This window comes from Notamacropus eugenii, chromosome X, assembly GCF_028372415.1.
Source record: "Notamacropus eugenii isolate mMacEug1 chromosome X, mMacEug1.pri_v2, whole genome shotgun sequence".
In the NCBI taxonomy this organism is placed as follows: domain Eukaryota; kingdom Metazoa; phylum Chordata; class Mammalia; order Diprotodontia; family Macropodidae; genus Notamacropus; species Notamacropus eugenii.
Window position 1 is genome coordinate 90,365,279 of NC_092879.1, and position 8,438 is coordinate 90,373,716.

Here is an 8,438-nt window from a genome sequence, read left to right on the forward strand (position 1 = left end):
AAACATTTTTAATGGGGGAGAAAAGAGAGGAGGTGAGAGGGAAAAAGTGAAGCTTACTCTCATCACATTGTGCTTAAGGAGGGGATAACATGCTCACTCAATTTGGTATGAAAATCTATCTTATACTACAGAAAGTAGGGGAGAAGGGGACAAGTGGTGTAGGGGGATGATAGAAGGGAAGGTAAATGGGAGGAGGGAGTAATCAGAAGTAAACACCTTTGGGGAGGGATAAGGTCAAAAGAGAGAATAGAATAAATGAGTGGTAGGATAGGATGGAGGGAAATATAGTTAGTCTTACACAACACGAATATTATGGAAGTCTTCTGCAAAACTACACATATATAGATGGACCAGGGGGACAGAGCCAAGATGGTGGAGTGAGAGCAACTACTCACATAAGCTGTTAGACAAACCCTTCAGATACCTCTAAAAAGAGAATCTGACCAAATACTGGAAGTGCAGAATCAAATAGGAGATAGACTGTGGCAGATTCACAGACCAGGACAGACTGGAAGGTTGATGGGAAGGATTTGTTCTGCCTGTGTGGAAGAACCACAGCATACAGCACAGCATGTCTCACTGAAGCAGGGTCAAGCATGAAAGCCCTGAGATGGCCTAAAGCACTGGAGGGGCAACAAGGCTGAAAGGCAGAGTGGCAGCCCAGTGTGGGAGACCAGTGGAGCTGAGTGATAGCTGCTGAGCTCCAGGTATCAGCCACAGCCACTCCTGAGACTTTCAACCCACCGATTAAACATCTGTAAGTCACCTACTTGAACTTCCAGGAGCCAAAATGGTGGAGTGATCAGTAAATGCTCTCTCCTCTTCCTCTTGCTGACCTTAAAAGAACCATAAAATATTTCCCCAGAAAAAGCCTGAATCAGTGGGATCAGCAGAAGGGGCAAACAATCTCGTAGCACCTGAGGCTAGGAATATTCCTCTTACAGTGGGGATAGCCCTACCTCAGCAAACCAACAAAGAGGAGATTGAGAGCCGAGGGATGTGGAGCCTTGCACTAGAACCCAGGTGTGTCTGAGTGCTCCAGGGGAAAAAGGAAGGCAGCCATGATCACCACACCCTGAGCTTGCCTTTGCTCTAGCTCAGCTGAGGAGATCTTCTATGACCAGACCACCCCTCCCCCACATTTAACAAACTAGCCCCAGAGCTTATCTGGGGAAACACAAAATAAGAAAAAGGACACCTGCTTGTTGCTTTCTTACACCAGCCAGTTCAACACGAGATTCTCCAGCTTCTAGCTGAAAGAATCAGAGGCCACAATTCACAAAGCATCATCATCAGAGTAAGAAGCAAAGAAAGAGTGAAAAGACCACAGAATACCAAAGAGGTCCATATTGATACTGTACACCCATCTGAAACTTCAGAAAGGACTGTGAACTACTTGCAGGCACAAAAAGCTCTCCTGGAACAGCTGAAGAAGGAAATAGAAGAGAAACTGGCCAATGATTTTATAAGTATGAAAATAAGAATTTGCTGAAGAGAACATCTCTTTAAAAGGGAAAATTGAACAAATGGAAAAGGAAGCCCAAAAACTAACTGGAGAAAGTAATTCCTCAAAAGGAGTAATTGGACAGATGGAAAAGGAGATGCAAAAGTTAACTGAAAAAAAATTTGATAAAAATTAGAATTGGGCAAGTAGAAACTAATGACTCTATGAGACATCAAGAATCAGTCAAACAAAATGTAAAGAATGAAAAGATAGAAGAAAATATAAAATATCTAATTGGAAAAACAACTGACCTGGAAAATAGATCCAGGAGAGAAAATTTAAAAATTATTGGCCTGCCAGAAAGCCATGATGAAAAAAAGAATCTAGACAATTTCTTCCAAGAAATCATCAAGGAAAACTGCCTAGAAGTGCTAGATCCAGAGGGCAAAATAGTCATCCAAAGAATCCACTGTTTACCTCCTGAAATGGGTCCCAAACTAAAAACACCAAGAAATATTGTTGCCAAGTTCCAGAACTATCAAGTGACAGAGAAAATACTACAAGTAGCCAGAAAGGAACAATTCAAATATCGAGGAGCTACAGTCAGGATCACACAGGACCTTGCAGCTTGTACTTTAAAAGACTCAATAAATTGGAATATGATATTCTGTAAGGCAAAGGAGCTGGGATTACAACCAAGGATCAATTACCCAGCAAAGTTCAGCATAACATTTCAGGTAGGGAGATACACATTCAATGAAGTAAGGGATTTCCAGACCTTCCTGTCAAAAAGGTCAGAACTCAAAAGAAAATTTGATCTTCAAACACAGGTCTCAAGAGAGGCATAAAAGGTAAACAGGGGAAAAAAATTTGCTACTCAATTTGGGCAAACTGTTTACCTCCCTATAAGGGAATATGATACTTACTAATCTTGAGAATAGTACGTCTATTATGAAATATAAAAGGGATATACATAGATAGAGGGAATGGGTATAAAGCAAATGATGTGATGATAAAAATGTGATTCAAGCATATGAAGGAATTGCAACAGGAGATGTGAAAAGGAGGAGGCAAAAAATGGTAAATTACATCACAGGAAGAAGTACAAAATTATATTAGAGAAAAAGAGGGGAGGGAGATGAGCGTTGTTTGAGAGGTACTCTCATCTGATTTGGTTCAAGGGGGGAACAATAAACTTAATTAAGTTTATAAATCTAACTAGATCTATAGGCAGTAGGAGAGAAAGGGGGAAGAAAGTAGAGGGGAAGCTAAAAGGGAGGGAAGAAGTAGTAAGGGTAAAGAGGAGTAAAAGAGAGGGGGGCTGAAAGAAGGAAGGGAAGACTGTGAGGTGGTGGTCAAAAGTGAAAACTCTACTGAGGAAGGGAAGGGAGAGAGGAGAACTAAAAGCATAAATGGTGGGAAAGACGATGGAGGGAAAGAGACAGATTGTAATTATAACTGTGAATGTGAATGGAATGAACTCTCCCATAAAACAGAAATAGATAGCAGAATGGAATAGAAACTCAAATCTAACAATATGTTGTTTCCAAGAAACACATTTGAAATGGGGGGATGCACATAGCGTGATGATAAAAGGTTGGAGCAGAATATATTTTCCTTCATATGATGTAAGAAAACCAGGGGTAGCAATCCTAATCTAAGACAAAGCAAAAGCAGGAGATCTAATCAAAAGAGATAAGGAAGGAAACTATCTCCTGCTACAAGGCACCACGGAAAACAAAGCAATATCATTACTAAACATTTTTACTCCAAGTGGTATAGCATCCATATTCTTAGAGGAGATGTTGGGGGAGCTGCAAGAAGAAATAGATAGCAAAACTATACTAGCGGAGGAACTTAACCTTCCCCTCTCTGAACTTGATAAATCTAATCTAAAAACAGACAAGAAAGAAGTTAAGGAGGTGAAGACACTCTGGATAAGGTAGATATGAGAGATCTCTGGAGCAAATTGAACGGGGACAGAAAGGAATATACCTTTTTCTCAGTGTCACATGGCACATATACAAAAATTGTTCATGTTCTAGGGCATAAAACCTCACAATCCAGTGGAGAAAGTCAGAGATAGTTAATGCATCCTTCACAGATCACAATGCAATAAAACTTATATATAATCAAAGGCCATGGAAAGCTAAACCAAAAATTAATTGGAAACTAAATAATCTAATCCCAAAGAAGGAGTGGGTTAAACAACAAATTATACAAACAAACAACAACTTCATTCAAGAGAATAACAATAATGAGGCAACCTACCAAATCTTATGGGATACTGCAAAAGCAGTTCTTAGGGGAAGTTTTATATCTTCAAATGACTACATGAGTAAATAGAGAAAGAGGAGATGAGTGAAATGGGCATGCAGCTGAAAAAGCTAGAAAAAGAACAAATTGAAAATTCCCAAGTAAATACCAAATTAGAAATTCTGAAAGCCAAAGGAGAGATTAATAAACTGAAATTAAGAAAATTATTGAACTAATAAATAAAACTAATTGTAGCTTTTATGAAAAAACTAATACAATTGATAAATCATTTGTCAGTTTGATTTTAAAAAAGAAAGAAGAAAACCAAATCACCAATATCAAAAATGAAAGGGGTGAACTCACCTCCCATGAGGAGGAAATTAAAATAATAATTAGAAATTATTTTGCCCTACTTTCTGCCCATAAATTCGACAATATAAATGAGATGGATGAGTATTTTTAAAAATATAAATTGCCCATATTAACAGAAGACAAAGTTGAATACTTAAACAACTCCATCCAAGAAAAAGAAATTGAACAAGCCATCAATAAACTCCCTAGGAGAAAATCTCCAGGGCCAGATGGATTTACATATGAATTCTATTAAACGTTTAAAGAACAGTTAATTCCAATATTATAGATATTATTTGGGAAAAATGGGGAAGAATGAGTCCTCCCAAATTCTTTTCATGATACAAATATGGTTTTAATATCTAACCCAGGAAGAGACAAAACAGAGAAAAAAAATTATAGACCAATTTCTCTACTGAGTATAGATGCAAAAATTTTAAATAAGATTTTAGGAAAAAGAATACAGCAGCTTATCATGATAATAATTCAGTATGGCCAAGTAGAATTCATACCAGGAATGCAGGGCTGGTTCAATATTTGGAAAAGTATTAGCTTTATTGATCCTATCACCAACAAAACTAACAGAAACCACATGGTTATCTCAATAGATACAGAAAAAGATTTTGACAAAATAGAACACCCATTCCTACTGAAAACCCTGGAGAGTATAAGAATAAAGAGAACTTTCCATAAAATAATAAGCAGCATCCACCTAAAACCTTCAGCAAGCATTATATGCACTAGAGATATGCTAGATGCATTTCCAATAAGATCAGGGGTGAAACAAGGATGTCTATTATCACCACTGTTATTCAGTATGGTAATAGAAATGTTAGCTGTAGCAATTAGAAAAGATAAAGAAATTGAAGGAATTAGAATAGACAAAGAAGAAACTAAGTTACTACTCATTGCAGATGATATGATGATACATTTAGAGAATCCCAGAGATTCAAGTAAAAAACTACCTGAAATAATAAACAACTTTGTCTATGTTGCAGGTTACAAAATATTCTGCATTTCTATATGTTAATAAAACAGCCCAACAGCAATAAATAGAGAGAAATCTCGTGTAAAGCTAGGGTAGACACCATAAAATATTTGGGAGTTTACCTGCCAAAACAAACCCAGGGACTATATGAACACAATTGCAAGACACTTTTTGCACAAATAGTCAGGTCTAAGTAAATGGAAAAACATCAGTTGCTCGTGAGTGGACTGAGCCAATATAATAAAAATGACAGTTCTACCTAAAGTAATTTACTTATTTAGTGCCATACCAATCAAATGATCAGATAATTATTTGCCAGAGCTGGAAAAAAAATAACATCAAAATTCATCTGTAAGAACAAAAGGTCCAGAATTTCAAGGGGAGTAATGAAAATAAATGCTAAGGAAGATGACCTAGTGCTACCAGATCACAAATTGTATTATAAAGCAGCAATTATCAAAACCACTTTGTACTGGCTAAGAAAGAGAAGGGTAGACATGTGGAATAGGTTAGGTATTCAAGACACAGTAGTCAATGAATATGGCAATCTACTGTTTGATAAACCCAAGGACCCCAGCTTCTGGGATAAGAACTCACTGTTCAGTAAAAATTGCTGGGAAAGCCAGATAACAGTGTGGCGGAAAATAGGCATAGGCCAATCCCTAATACCGTACACAAGAATAAAATCCAAATGGGTACATGATTTAGGTATAAAGATTGATACTATGGACAAATTGGTGGAGCAAGCAATAGTGTATTTATTAGATTTATGGAGGAGGGAAGAATTTTTAACTAAAGAAGAGATAGAAAGCATTATGACGTGCAAGATGGATAATTTGATTACATTAATCTGAAAAGTTTTTGCACAAGAAAACCCAATACAACCACGATTCGAAGGGATGCAGAAAGCTGGGAAAGAATTTTTACTGCTAGTGTCTGCGATAAATGTCTCATTTCTTTTTTTTAATTTTTTAATAAATGATTTTATTTCCATGACTTTCTTCCCCCCTTGAAAATTAATTTTAAAAATGGAAAGCAAAAGAAAATAATGTTCTACAAAAGAGAAATTTTTGGACTCTATCTGGATATATCAAAAAAAACCCACAAGTTTTTTTTTCACTATTTGTTGAATAGAATGGCTGAAAAAGGTGACTAAGATTTTCTTAAGAGGGCAATTTTTAATTTGGCAGAAATATTCTGACACAATTCTCACCGATTTTAAAGTCAAAAATAAGAAAGGAAGTACTTTAAATGCTTTCTACGGCTCTTCCTTGATTTCAGATTTATTATATCATTGGACACACAGGACAGATCTAGACCAAATAACTTACAACAAAGTTCTCAATCAGTGGAAGCTAATTAATGCCCAATGAATCCATTTATACATATATTCACACCAATATTTGAGCAAGAATTTTATTAAGTTGGTCTACAAATTGCCAACACAAGGAACCCACTTAAAGTAATTAAATATTTCACAAGTTTTGAACTTTACATTGAAACTGACTGAATTTCAGGTGAAACAAAGAAATTTTAAGTGTACCAATCAAGAAAACTTCCTTTTTTGCTTTCTCTTTAAAGACCCATAAAAATAACTGTGCTCTTGAAAAGTACATAAATTGCACATTTATAATTTTTAAAAAGTTGCTGGTGTTATTCTTTTGTTTAATCTGAGGGTGATTTGTATCAAATATTTTTAAGGATAGAGAATACTAAGTTAGTGGATTTGATACAGCTCATTACCTGCATATACCAGTTATGTATCTTTAGACATCTAAAAGACACCAGATTAAGCTGTCAAAAACAATTTGTATAGATCAATTGATCTGTTTTCAAGGTGTTTTTAAAAAAGTTTCAATTTCTGGCAATGAAAACAACTGTTTCATTATTACAGATCCAAGTCAATGAAACATAAGAACCATCATTTCACAATTTTTCTAAGTGAATTAGTTCACTTCATATTTAAAATGTTTTTTCTTTAGTAGTAGGTTTTTGAATAGAAGCTTAAGACATACGTAGATCCAGATTTCAAGGGGAAATGCCCTTGTAAACTTTCCTTATAGTTCTTTGTTTTAACTGAGAAAAATTGGTAAGATTTCACGTTTTTTGTAATGAGAACTGAAAACAATACTTTTTTTAAAATAACACTCATATAAAATCTTGGCAATTTCTCTGCATATGGACTGCATAGACTGACTTCATAAAGTTGGAAAATATAGTATGCTACAGATAAAACTCAGTACAAATTGAGTTGGCCAGGGAAAACATGTTTAAAGCATTATTAGATACAAATGAAATTTTTATGAATCCTTGCATAATATCCAACCATTTTTCTCAAATAAAAAAATGTTCATTATAGAAATGTTCTCATATTAGCATACAATTTTTCCCCTGAATCACACAGAAAAGAACTGGAGTAATCATTTATCAAGTTTTCTTTCTACTATATGCAATAGTAATACCTCCTGTAGATCAACAGGTGACATAAAAGAATGACATTACAGAATGCTATTGTAGTGGCAGAACTATAAATAAGGTTGATCATTATGCAGATATCAACCCATTCTGGTATTAACATTTGCTTCTTAGTAATTTATAGAAAACAACCTTGGTCCATTAACACATAGAATTGAGAACAGCACTCAGGAGTCTTTCAGTCAAGGGACACAGCTGAACAACAACAACATTCTTTGCATTTTTTTCTGTAGGCATGTCCTTTTTCTATGGAAATCTGACACCATTTAAATTCTGGCATTTTCCAGCTACTGGATGAACAAGATGCTGAAAGTCATTACCATACAACATATTGTTACATAGGGACTCTTTCGTTCACCAATTCTGACACACTTCCAAAATATACCCAATAGACCAGTTTTATTTTTGTCCAGGACCGTAGGAGTCAAGAATTGGGTATACCCACAGGCACACATAAGTAGCAAGATTGCTGTCAGCAGTCTTTGAAAGTTGAAAATGATAGACATAGTGAGATCTCCGCTACCCCCAGCCATCCTCATTGCTAAAATCTATAGAGAACTGAGTGAAATGTACAAAAATACAAGTCATTCCCCAACTGATAAATGGTCAAAGGATATGAATAGGCAGTGTTCAGAGGAAGAAATTAAAGACATCTATAGTCATATGAAAAAATGTTCTAAATCACTATGATTAGAGAGATGCAAATCAAAACAACTCTGAGGTACCACATCACACCTGTCAGATTGGCAAACACGATAGAACAGGAAGATGATAAATGTTGGAGAAGATGTGGGAGAGTTGGAACACTAATTCATTGTTGGTGGAGCTGTGAGCTGATCCAACCATTCTGGAGAGCAATTGGGAACTATGCCCAAAGGGCTACAAAAATGTGCATACCCTTTGACCCAGCAATATTGCTTCGAG

General features: G+C 35.8%; 1 pseudogene; it reads right to left on the reverse strand.

The window, feature by feature from the left end:
* Positions 1-7,801: 7,801 nt before the first annotated feature.
* LOC140516071 (protein kish-A pseudogene) lies at positions 7,802-8,020 on the reverse strand (annotated as a pseudogene).
* Positions 8,021-8,438: the final 418 nt, after the last annotated feature.